Here is a 13,630-nt window from a genome sequence, read left to right as displayed (position 1 = left end):
CTCAATTCATACCTTAGTCCTAAATCTAACCCCTGACCCAAAAACATTGTTTCCCCTCATGGGGACCAGGCTCCGGTCCCCACGAGGAGCAATTGGTCCCCACAACGTAGTATATGTCAGGAAAATCGTCCCCACAAGGTANAGGTATTACAAACAAACACACACACACACACACACACACACACACACACACACACACACACACACACACACCTATATTTGGTTCAATTTTCAGTTCAGTTTCCAAACTACTTCGCAGTGGAAGCACTTCTCCTTTAGCGGTGCTCTTTGGCTTCACCGGCGCTCCGCTAGATGCGGTCGACTTCACAATGCAGCCTAATTGCTCATTCTGCATTTTTTTTTGGGTCCCTTTTCAGATCTCCAAAACAGTAGAGTGCGTAATCAGGGTTGGACACTCGCGAGGCGAAGCAAATAAGGCGGTATTGTAAACCGTAATTACGGAGCGCGCGCTGCTCATCTGGTGCCGTGGAGGTTTATTTCCTCTTGTTTATTTTGGTCCGTGAGAACGGAGGCGCGTGCAGCTTTGAACTGATGAGATACGTTGACCCTGCCTCTGCTCTAATTATGACATGCTATCTGCCCTCTAATAATCTGATTTGCATGTGATCGGATGCCTTGTGATTTGATTTGATTTGAGCAAAGCTTGGCTCACTTAAATCATGTCGAATTATTGTTATTTTTTTACTCTTTCTGGCACTTTTCTGACAACCAAACAACCAGCCAGAGTTAATTGTGACAGACCTCTTTATCTTTTAAGATTAGAAAAATTGTTAACTTACCCTTGATTATGCGGAATGGTAATCATGCAGGTCTATTCAAAGTATTAAAAAACATAATGCCTGTAACCCACAGGGAAATTTTGTTGTGTGGCAGTTCATTAATGTGTCTTGTTTTGATCTTTTAATGTTTAAATCTGTATCTTATGGTTAGTGTTTTTATTAATTATTGAGATTTCTAAGAATATATAGTGCATTGTAAATAAAATAGACTATTATTACTAAGAAAATAGATACATTCTTGACATTTCACCTAGTGCTTTGGAGGTGCATCAAGTCATGATGCATTGTGTGGTGAGCAGAAATGATGGGTGAGAGGCTCGGGAATCCGGAACGCCTTAATTATAAAGTCCGTCCATTGAATTATTTGACCCAGCCGCTGGCTATACTCTGATGGCTATCTGCTAATGAAGCATGCAGTAGAAAAGACAAACTCAATAACAGCCTATTGACCTCCAGAGGTTGTCTTCGCTTTTGCAAGAACCTCTGTTTACGGCCATTTCTTTGTTTGCAAGACTGCGAAAGTCGCAGACCCATTTTATGCCAGATTAGTGAAATGATTTTGACTCCTCTCCTGATTTATATGAGATACAGTTTGTAAAGTTGGAAAGAAAAACCATTAACAGCAATTATTTAGGTTATTAAGCTGGGCATAACAACAACAAAAAACAGGGGGGTGTTCAATTTTCAAAGTTATATTTTCACCATGTTATTTCTAAATGTCAGAGTTCCAACCTATATATTTAATAATTAATAAGCTAAATATTTAGTTTGCAAACTAAATATGTCTCCATGTTTAATTTGCAAACTAAAAATTTAGTTTATGGACTAAAATAAGTATTTAGTTTTCTTTGTAAGCTAAATATTTAGACTAATAAATAAATATTTAGCTTTCAAATTAAATATTTAGTTGGAAAGCTAAAGATTTAGCTTCCAACTAAATTATTTAGTTCCAAATAAATATTTAATTTGGAGCTGTCAATATTTAGCTCCAAATTAAAAATTTACTAACTAAATATTTAGCAGGCTAAATATTAACTCAGCATTAAGTTAAATGTTTAGTTTAGAAGATCTTTAGTTTGGAATTTGAAAATTTCAGTAGTGTTAAAGTTGATATTAAATGTCAGCATGTCCAGATATGTTAGCAGAAACATACAGGCTGTCATAGGGAGTTCTTATTTTTTGTCTGGCAAGATCTCTAAGAGGTTGAGGAAGAAGCATATTTTCAAGTTGATACAGTTTAAACAGGCTAGGAAATTTTTTTCTGCAGCTGCTTTATTTTTTCTTTTCAGAGTCATGGGCCATAGGTGGCGCTGTTCCATTAACTGACACCAGCATCGCTGCAGTGGAGATTCAAACTGGTGACCCTACAGCTGAGAGACAACACTTACCCCAACACACACAAAAAGCATTTTTCTGCCCAAATGTGATTGTGAAAATGTATTAAAAAAAAAAAATGTTAGTGCAGTCATGGCCATGGAAACTCCATCATTGACCTAGAATTTCTCGCTGTGCAGGCTCACCATTTGCTGCTGCAGATAAAAGTTGGCTGTGACATGATTTTGCGTCCCAGTTTCCTCCCGTCTGCGTGTAATTGACAAGTCAGTCTTTGTGTGTTGTGATTGTTTGGGGTTTGCTTTCAACAGATTGGCTATTTCTAAGCTTCCAAACATAAAGACAGAAAGGACAAGTGTGAGCTACAGTCAGCATGATGCTGGTTGAACAATCGCCCCGGTGACAGCCAAGGGTTAACAACAGCTGGTCATGTATAAACGTTTTATTACTAAATGATCAAACTGAGCTGAAATGCCTCTATATGTTTATGAAAGATTTTCTCTTGACAACAACACTCCAAACTTTCTGTCTGACTCATAATACCGACTTGTGTGTTTCGCTGTGTTTGCCGTTGCTTCCCGTTGGATAAAGATACAGCAACTTTAATCAGGGAGAAGCAGGCAGCATGCTCGTAATAATGAAGTCCCGGCGGACACACAATGAGAAACTCTTGAATTGATGCTTGTCGTGATTCTTTTGTTTGCAGCGCAGAGTTTTTTTGGGGGGGGTTTTGAGCAGAGTGACAGTAATACAGTCCTGCCACTTCTAGAAAAGAGGGTTGGAGGACATCTTACTGTCACTCCTACTAACTGGCGGAGGAGTGACATGGTTGTCCTCCAACCTCCCCTCATAAACTTCCCCAAACACTGAATTAGGCATAATTACAGGCGGTAACAGGACATATGGCGCATCGAAAAAGTACACATTTCCTCTGTTTTTGCCTTTTTGTCACACTTCAACATGTCAGAACGCTGTTGTGTTTCTGTTTAGTTTTCTGACACTTGCAGATAGAAAGCAGGACTGTGAAATGGTTGTAGTGCAAAATTCTGTTTTCTACTTCCTGTTGGGTCTCTTAACAGCTTCTAAAAACAACTCATGTGATTTAAAAACAAAAAAACATCTAGTCTTTTTTTTTTTTTTAATAAGTTAATGTGTTTTGGTGCTCCAGCAGGTTTGGTCAGCTAGTTTCACCGCTGCACGCACTGTACAACGGCTGCCGGAAGAGACAAGTGTTTTGACATTGAACCAACATGTTGGTTGTGCAGGAAGCTCCATTTCTGCTTTTCAAAGATGTACGGTTATATAATTGTGCATCTGTTTGCAGCCATTTTCACGTGCAAGTGAAAAACATTGAGTTGAGGAGGCGTGGCCAGCGACAGCTGATTTGGATTTAAAGTGACAGATGCCCTAAAATAGCTCAGTCTGAAAGGAGCTTAAAATAGGCAGAACTGACCAGACTGTAATCTCATCATCTAAGAATGATTTTGTGAGAAAAAAAAAATAATAAACATGTTTTTTATTGCCCATAAACTAATTCTAACCTGTACAATTAAACATAACAAGTCAGCTTTAACTTACGCAGTCAAACATGATCCAAAAATTAAACTTTTATAGGCTGAAAATAAAAATAAAAACAATATTAAGGTTTTACACTTGTGGCATAGTCAAAGCCTGAACTTAAATCTGATGGTCACTGATCTGAAACAAGCCATTTATGCTCAGAAATGTCATGCCTAGGTAACACAAAGACTTGATGGCAGCTGGTTTGAATATCTTTTTTTTTCCTGCAACAAATTAAACCGCTTGAAAACTACTTGTATTATTTTTGTCTGATATTAAAATGTGTTAGAAGATCTAAGACATGCGAGCGAGACCACCAAACGCAAAAACAGAGGAAGTCTCTAAAGGGGCAAACACTAGTTTTCCACAGCCCTGTGCTTTGACTACGTTAATGAGAATAATTTCTTTTGGTAATTAAAAACTTTTAATACATTGCGATTCATTTACAGTGACAAGTTGATTTGAGATTTGCTTGATGTGAACGATATTTATGATGTTTTGTTATTTTTTTTCCCATCGGGGATCACAGGGTAAAAAAAGAAATTAAAACATCCCTATTTTTAAACCCGTCTTCCTTCACGCTCATTCCGCGCCCGCCCATGCTCTCGCACTTTTATCTTTCCCTCCCTCCATCCCTCAATCCTTCAATATTTTGTCATCATACTGACTTTCACTCCTCCTTGCACGCTCCCTCTCTCCCTCCCACCTACATCACTCATTCCCCCCATCTTCACCAACCCCCCCCATCTTTACCTCCGCCCTTCCAGGCTGCATCTTGGTCCTCCCTCATGAAAAAGGGGGGAGTTCAGAAAGGGGGAATGAGGGAGAAGGGGAGGAGGAGGAGGAGGATGAAGGGGTGGGCCTGTATAAGAACAGCTGTCTCCATCCTCCATGTAGCCAGAGAAACCACGCTGAGACCGAGGCACGGGACCGTAAGCTGAGGAATCTGAAAGGACCTCCACAATCTCACACAGGTAAGTGGAGCCTCAGGGTAGGAAGAGGAGGAGTGGTCTGACCTTTGACCTTTGATCCAAAATCTTTAAAGAAGCTTTTTTTTCTTTTGACACTTTGGTTCTTTGGGAAGCTCATGAAAAACTACAAAACACGTCTTATCGTTTTCAGCTTTGACACACAAGAGGCTTCAAGTGAAGAATTTCTTATTTACTAATTTACTAGTTAAAAAGGAATCCACGTAGTTTTTATTTTTATTTTTATTTTTTAGATATTTTACTGGTTTCCAGGAACGGTGCCTTCACTGGAAGGCATCTTGACTGAAATGGGTGCTGATGTAGTTTTCGTTGCCTGGAAATGATGTCGTCTGATACGGGATGCTTCATGCTGGTCGTGCTTCATCAGTTGTCTACCAGCCCTGACAACTGATGAGTTAAAGTAAACTCCTGTTATCTACTTGTTGTTTAACGAAATAAAATCTGGACTGTGATATCTGCCAGGAGTTATTTTCATCAGAAGTTGTAATGTTGAGAGTTTGCTGGCTAAAACAAAGGAAAAGAAGCAAAATAAATTGAAATTGTGTCTCTTTTATGACTCTCAGTAATTCATTAAAATACTTTTTTTTTAAAATAGGAAAAGCAAATAAAAATAAACTGTTATGCATCTGAACTAGTTAGTTCCCAAATACTAAATGGCACAAAATACACACAACAAAAATGACAAAATGTGATTATGAATTCGTGAAAGGACAAAAACACAGCTTAGATTTACAGGTGGAGCTTTGTGTGCAGCAGACACCATTACCTCTCCCTGTCTAAATTAGTAAAAAATGATTATTATTTATCTGTGTATTGTGATTGCTTTGTCACTTTTCTTTTCAGTTTATTTCTAATGAGCTAATTAATGACAATTGTAACTCATGGAATTTTACAAAACAACAATCCTGTTCATATTGAGACATGTAAAGCGATACAACCAGCTCAGTCAGGTCTAGTATAATTACATGAAGAGATTAAAATCCTCTTACACGAAATCCGGTTTGATCTTCGTTACGAAAACAACGCAAATTGAGTTTAAGCCAGGCGGTAGAAAGTTATGTATCTAAGGAAGCCCAGGTGATTGCATCAGATCATTAACTTTACATCAATCTCTCCTCCTGAGCAAGCATGTGGTGACAGTGGAAAAATGACTGCTATTCCTGGTGCCCTGTCCACTTTTTTCATTCTGTCTCTATCTTTTGTCATCTTGGAATCTTTATAATTGTTAACTTGATTAACCAGATGTGGCCTTTGGTGTATTTGATGCAGGAGAGTCAGGAGGAATATTTCATTTTCCTCCATTTCCTCTGCAAGGCAACCAGCCCCACTATGCAGTTTAAATTTTTTTTAATTATTATTATTTTTTTGTACTTGCAGTAGATTTGATTGCGAGGCTGTTATTAACTTCGATCCGTTGCATAAAATGCAATTTATGTTTTTTAAGATCCAGCTGGTTTGACGGTGCAGATAATGGACTTACATGTACATGTGGATTTAACTCCTTTTCCCACACAGTTCAAATTTTAAATGGTTGAATTTAAGAATTTTTATTTAAACTTTGTCAAAAAAAAAAAGAAAAAAGAAAAACAACTCAAGCTTTGTGTAGTTCATCCTTTTCTGCTGTGAACCTCGGTGACCCACAGAGAGCTAAAACAATAACTTATATCACAAAGTCAGCGTGATGAAATCAGCATGTCGGCTCTAATCGAGCAAATAACAGCCTGGGCTCCGTCATCGTATCTTTTGCTAAGAATTCCTGTTTCCGATTCTTGTGGAAAGGCGGTGACGATTTACACAAGTATCTCAAAGAAGGACGAAAAGGTCAGAGATTGCGGGTTCTGATTAGTCATAGTCGTTAAGGTCTGATTTAGTGCTGCAGTTTACTCCGTGAACGGTCAGACAGATGGATGGATGGGGGGGGGGGTTTCGCAGAAAAAGGTGCTATTTGCTGTTGCACTGTGGCTCAAGTAGGACAATAATGAAAGGTTGTTTGGGTGAGATCATGGTTGCTGATGAGGGTACGATGCTGTCATGGTCACTTCAGGCAATTATTTTAGGATGTGCCTTGAAGACTGCTACGTTTTTGAATGACGATTTCCGGCCAAACTGCTTATTAGGTTAAAAAAAAATAAAAAATACAAACAGAAAAAATGTGTAAGGATTGTTACCCAAAAGTGATATGAGTCAACATTTAACTTTGTGCGCTGTAATGTTAAAAGGTGTTTGGAATGGAGCAGGATTTGTTCACCCATTAGGTTCAAAGCCCTATAAGGGCTCCATGGGAGACACTATTGATCACAGATGATTTGGTCACATCTGGCTCATTGTTTTCAGTGGACCCCTGTGTAGTTAATGAACCTGAACAGTTCAGGGGCTTGGCTGACAGAGAGGAAATCAAATGGATGGAAATAAGATGCGCAAGCTGCACAGTGGAGCAGTTGGAGGCACCGTTGCCTTGCGGTCTGTGGTCTTTATATGTGGAGCTTGTTCTCTCCCATATTCTCAAAATATGGTTGACTGGTGGCTCGAAATTCCCTGTAGGTTCGAGTTTGAGTGTGCGTGAATCTTGCTCTCTGGTGAACTGGTGACGTGTCCAGGTTGAACCCCGCCTCCTGTCCAGTGACCGCTGGAGATGGGCACCAACCCATGCAACCTTACACTCCTAAACATCCTGTAATTCTTTCTTTTTTTGTTCTTATGTTTTATTAATAGCTGTTGAGATCAACTTTAAACAAACTTTTTTCTAGATTTAAAGTAGCTGTATCAAGTTCAAACAATAAAATTTATTCATGATGCACATTTCAACAACAAGCCAGTACAAAGTGTTTTACAGTAAAACATCATAAAAACATCATAAACACATCATTCAATCAACAACAGTGAAAACTAGTAACAGACATTGCATTTTGTCAAGTGCCATCATTAAAATCGTCAATACACATCGAATATTGTTGGTCAATGTTCCATTTGTTTTGGTCCAAAAGCAACTCTGAACAGGTGGGTTTTTAGCCTTGACTTATTGCTATGCTTTCACTATATCTTAAGATCTTTGTGTCCTGACACCTCTGACACCAGAAATGAGTCAGAAAATGCAGTTTTGCAAAACTCTTTGAAGTTTATTGTCTGCATCATGAGCTGTCTCAAGGCATGACCTCAAAAGTTTTTGCAACTAAACTTAGTTGACAAACCAAAAGCCTCCATAACATGAAACTTTTCTGCACCACATAATGAACTTCACCAGTGTTTACACCCAAGCTCCAATGCATTTTCCAAGGACTTGGAGAGGAACTCGGATGAATACAAAGCATTTATTCCCCTTCCCCTTTGGAAGATTAAATGAAAGAGATAGATGTGCAGTGCAGAGACTCTGACTGTTCTATTTTACAGCTACAAACCTCCAGTATTTAAGAAGACCTGGTCCTTCTTGACACCAGGTGTGGGTCAAACATTTTTTGCACAGAGCTCTGTGAGGTGTGTTGTGTGATTGGACGCTTGTGGGTGCATTTTACTCGGACAGCAGTGCTGATATTTTTGCTTCCACAAGACTACTTCTACTGTCAGGCACAGTGAGAAATGAGGTACATTTGTACGATTCTTCACAAAATACCTACAGGGCCAGTCAAATGGCTAGCAGCTCCTGGAAAGAAATTGCAAAGTTGTTGCCGATGAAGGAGACTATGTAGAAAAGGGTGGTGCACAAAAAGGTGAAAGGTGTTGACTGTTCAGCTTCGCATGTAAGAGCCCTTAGTTCTCCGTGGTTGAATCTGTGTTTAGTGCCATCTATTATTCCATCAACTTTGTCCAACTTTGCCTGACTAAGCTACAGTCATCCCCCGGCATGGCTCTACCAACACCACAGTGTTCCACCATGAGGATAGATGTGTTCAAGGAGATATCTATTGTTAGTGTATCATCTGTGCACCGTCTTTCACGTATTGGCTATATCTACTACATGGCTTGAAAAATGGCTTCTTATGGATCTTTTCATGTTTCCATAAACAGCCAGATTGTCCTGACTTATCCCGCTTGAGTTGAGAATCTCTGCAGCTTCGACATGGTTACCTTGGCCCTTTTGTTTGTTTCTCTGATTAATATGGGGTTTACTGGTATGTGGTGAGTCGTGTCTTGGTAGGTATCCTCTATCGAATTTCTTGAAGATGGATTGAACCGTCCTTTCTTACAAAAACCCCGTCAACTCGTCCCACGACCTTTCTCCCTAAGCTGTCTGCTGTGTTCCTTCTTCTTCCACCCAACTGGACATTTAGCATTACAGCAAACATTATGATATGGCCTTTAGTTGTTTTAATGTACAACCCAAAGTTTATCAAAGCTTTCTGGAGGCAGCCCTGACACAGATAGCAGACGGTACCAATTGACCAAACTTATGATGTAACTCTTGATGTTTCTTTCCCCCCCAGGCAGGTATGTGTGGAAGTCATTAAGTAGATGTGAATGCTGCCATCCTTCCTCTGTCAATAGCAATCTTTAAGATGGGAATAATTAAATTATTGCTTCTGTGTTTACCCCGGGGCTTCAATTTTCACTTCACCTTGAGAGAAACAAAGACGTTCCTGTTTCCCTCGCATATTTACAAGGAGGTTGGATCATTTTAGCCCAATAGGTGAAGCAGAAATTTGCCTTTTTTTCTCACATTTTAAGGCAATATTGCTTTAAGATTTACATTTATTTATAGAGAGATTAAGAAATATGTCCTTTACCGTATCTGGAACACTTTGCCTCAACACCATGCCTCGTGTATCTCATGCCCCTTAAAAAATCTCTCTTAATCCTTCTCCTCTTTTTAGTATCTTTGTTGGCTCCAAGCCACACCCCATTAGCTTCATGAATATACTTCCCTAACCCCCTCTAAACATTTTCACCCACAAGCTTTATAGGGAAAACGAAAAGAGGGCAAAGAGTAGAAAACCAGGGGACACACCCCATAGAGTCAGCTCACTCAGCGCTGCCAGTTCTGCTAAATTGGGTTTGAACGTGTGGCGTTAATCCATGGATACAATGTTCCCAACGCAGCAGGGCCCAACTACATTTATTTGTGGTGCACAGACTGCACAGCTCCTTCCTTTATGTCTGTTTGCTGCCCGCTCTTTGTGCTCCTCTTGTCCCCTGTGATTCAACACTAATAAGGAGCCGATCCTTGGCACAGGAGGATGTTGGAGCTGAAAGTCGCAGATCTTTCTCCAGGCTCCTTTATTTGTTCATGGCTAATGTTGGTAATCTGGAGACCAAACCAGAGGATGTGCTTGGTTATATTATCTATCTAATTATGGTGTATCTATATAGTTTCAATTATTTCACTTCAATGCACTGTGTTGGGATTTTGTCTGGCAGATCAACTCCAAGTGGTGCATGAATGTAAAATGAAAGGTCAAAGTTACATTGATTAATTATTTTTTTTCCTGGAAATGAAATTTGGAAAAGTGTAGGGTGCATTTAATTTGTACTCAATAATTTTATTTTGTCATTTTACAAAAAAACCCCCAAACAAAACATATCATTATTGATGATATGGTTATGAATCATATAGTGATTGAACTGACTTGGACAGAAGCAAAATGCTTTTAATAATGTAACTACTCATCAATCAAGACTACCGATCAAAATATCTGAAAATAAAAAAATAAAAAAACCAACAGAAAACCATTTACAATTATGTTCAAAAATAACTTTACTGAGTAGTCTTGTTTTATACAAGTGAATGACTTATTTTTTAATGTATGCTCCCTGGGTTTATAATGAGTTTATAATGACTAATCCAAGAGATTTACCTTAAAGTCTTTAAATATTTTTTATCAACAATGATAGTATCGTCACACATTGCTTTTTGATATCCGAATGGCAAACATTTAGTCTTAATATGCAGAGGTAGTCTATTTACATCACACCACATTTTCAATGATTTGGCTTCATCTACGTAGCATCCTTAATATTTGTACCAGAACAAATTGGGATTTTATCATTTTGCAAAGGTATTGCATTTAAAAAACCCTGTGAATTTTTTTTTCTTTAAAATGTATGGAGATTCCAGAGACTTAGTCGTCAAGTTTGTCAACATCGTGTCCTGTGCCACTTCACGGTCAGAATCATCCTGTCCAGAGAAACCATCTCTGTTGCCTCCAGGCCAACCTGGTCTTCAAGTTCCCAATGAATGTTTCAACGGGTAAAGCATTACCTTTTAGAGCAGGTAATGCTCTAAAAGTGGACTGGGCCTCGTCGTCCTGGCCATCCATTTGATGTCCAGTTGGTCTGACCAACGTCTGAGAGTCGCCCAATAGTCTTGGGCGACTCTCTGGCAACTTTTGGGTCTCAGTCCTGAACTCCTGAACTAACAGGTCAACCTTTAGGTTGCTCTGTTGAACTTTGTTTTCAAAGACTTAGCTCCTATTTCCTCTTTTGTTATTTCTTTATTTGGCTGATTTGTGGAATTTTTTTTTTCTACTTTCTTCTGAGACCCACATTCCCATCCAGCGTATGGTTTTGGTTATTTGTTTTGTTTCTCCTCTGGTTTGTTGGCTGCAGTAAATACATTCTAGCCGGTCTCATCTGGTACTGGTCTCTGTAAGTATCTCACCACCATCTGAATACTCTTTGAATCAGGCTGTTCCATTCCAGGTCCTGTTGTTATTATCTAGATGTTTAACTGGATAATCCTCCTCATGTGCCTCTGTGCTCTCTGTTTCTTTCATGTTTCCTTCTAAACCTCCAAGGTTTTATTTTCCTCTCAATAGTCTCCTCAAGATGAGACTATTGTTGTCTTTCTACTGCTTTGGGCCCAAATTGTGACATTCTGCTTGGATAATAACAAAATGCTCCACAAAGTTACACAATCTAAAAAAATAAAAGTGACCTAGGTTATTACTTCAGGAATGTTATGAAATATTCTGTCTCACCATAAACAACATTTCAGGATGCCACCAGACATTTGACAGGAAAATGTAGAAATGAATGAACGAAAGTTAAGGAGCATTAACTGATGGACTGCTGGCAAAAACAGAGTGTCAAATCACAACATGTCTAAACATGTCCGAGGAATATGTTTGCAGAAAATCTTCACATAGATCTCCCCCTTTCGTGGCTGACGGAACAGATCCCTATTTTTGAAATGTGTCAAGTGAGTGAGCTGTATGTGATTTTACCAGGTAGACATCAATTTCACAACAAAGAGCTGCATGTACTTTGAGGGGGCTGGAGAGGAGCTGTCGCTCAAAGTGATTTTTTCTAACAGACGGCTGCCAGCAGAAGGCCTGTCAGAGTTGCTCATCAAGCGACAATACAGACTTCAGGAGTCTGCTAAATAACAGATGTTTTTTCTTTTTTCAACACGTTATTTCCACTTTGCAGACCAAAAAGAGTTCATTTTAAAGGGGCAGTAGTATGTGTTTTCTATGCTACGTAGTGCCGTTTTCTACCACAATCAAGTAACAATGCTACTTTCAGTTCTCTTAAAAATTCTACGTATATCAAGTACGACTTAAAAGAAATCTGGCTTTGTAATTTAACGCCTTGAAATTGGGGCTCTGTCTCTTTAAGAAATTCTTGATCTTTCTGAAGCTCCGCCTTCAGGAAGTCATCACAACATGGCTCCGCTATTAACCCTTTAATAATGTTTTTACTAGCGTTTCACTGAGAAGGTGTGTTGTTCAAACAGGTGTTTGCTAATTGCTGCTGGCTAGTCTGAAGGAGCTGAGAGGGGGAGTTGTGGAAGGGCCGCTCTGAGGCGGAAGCTTGGAAACTACAGCTCAGAGGAGCAGCTGCGTCTCAAAGGCGGAGCTAGGTCCACCCAGGTGTTATGCACAGCTGAATGGTTGCCATGGGAGATTAAAGGATTTCTGAATCAAAGCAACACTCCAGATGTGTTTTTGTTGAGGGAAAAAACATTATAACATGATGTAAAGATAAAAAAAGTCAATTTTACATAATACTGCCCCTTTAAAATAAGGTAATTGTCAGATTAGAAACTTATCTGCTGACTTTCAGTCTGCTTTCCTAGATGTAAAATCTGTTGATATCTCTGTTGTGTGTTTTGTCGTCACCCGTCTGCAGACTCTGTAATCAATCAGTAAATCACTTAGAGACTCTGGTTTGGGCAAAAATGAGTTAAGCTTCAGTTGAGCAGAGAGACAGTTCAGGTGCAGTGACGTTAAGTGTTGTGGTTCTTATACAAGTCATACGATAAACTGCAATCCTACCGTAAAGCGCCAAGGAAAAAAAAAAACACTTCTTGGAACAGATTCACGACGTTTCTCTGCTCAGCCGTGCGTGAATAATCCGGCTTTAAGTCGCGCTCTGGGCCGGAAGTAATTTATTTTATGTTTCCCATTTCTTGATGAGAAATTGGCAATAATGGAGGGGAAAAATGGTGGAAACTGTTGATAAATCAGCGTGAGACATTGGGAGGATTTGTGAGGCTCGTACTTTATGTGTGTTTGTGTCTGTTTGGATCAAGTGAGCGGGGAGGAAACCAGAGCAGGACTTCTTTAACGTTAACTGTACTTATTCAGGTTTGACAGGAGCAGCTTGTTTTTTAGCTGCTTCAGCAGCTTGAGCAGGGACTAGATTTTTTTTTGTTGCACTTTATGTCTCAAAGTAAAATACCTTGGTTATGAATTTAATAGCATGGATGGTAGTACAGTCATTTCCAAAATTATTTAAACACCTTGGACTTTCTCTTATTTTCTCAAAATGTGACGCATTTTGAAATGAAAGGAAAATTATACCAGACTTTCAGATTTAAACGGGACAGAGCAGAGGCTAAAGTTATCATCCGTTCCTCTTGTAGAGCCACCTTTTGTCCTGCTGTCGGTCAGCCTCTGTCCAGTTTCAAGTCTTTTTCAGGTATTATCTTCCACGATGGATGGTATTATCTTCCATCCATCCATCCATCCATCCATCCATCCATCCATCCATCCATCCATCCATCCATCCATCCAT

General features: G+C 39.3%; 1 protein-coding gene across 2 annotated transcripts in view; it reads left to right on the top strand.

Moving 5' to 3' along the window:
- Window positions 1-4,564: 4,564 nt before the first annotated feature.
- pnoca (prepronociceptin a) overlaps window positions 4,565-13,630 on the top strand; it is an 18,233-nt gene continuing 9,167 nt past the window's right edge. The window contains exon 1 of one of the 2 annotated variants that reach the window (XM_007549075.2): window positions 4,565-4,666. The gene's annotated coding sequence lies outside the window, so the exon portion shown is untranslated. The remainder of the gene's footprint in view (window positions 4,667-13,630) is intronic. The other variant, XM_016670009.1, reaches the window with a different exon arrangement.

This window comes from Poecilia formosa, unplaced genomic scaffold (genome assembly GCF_000485575.1).
Source record: "Poecilia formosa unplaced genomic scaffold, Poecilia_formosa-5.1.2 Scaffold29, whole genome shotgun sequence".
NCBI classification, from domain to species: domain Eukaryota; kingdom Metazoa; phylum Chordata; class Actinopteri; order Cyprinodontiformes; family Poeciliidae; genus Poecilia; species Poecilia formosa.
This window is presented reverse-complemented; position numbering and strand designations above follow the sequence as displayed.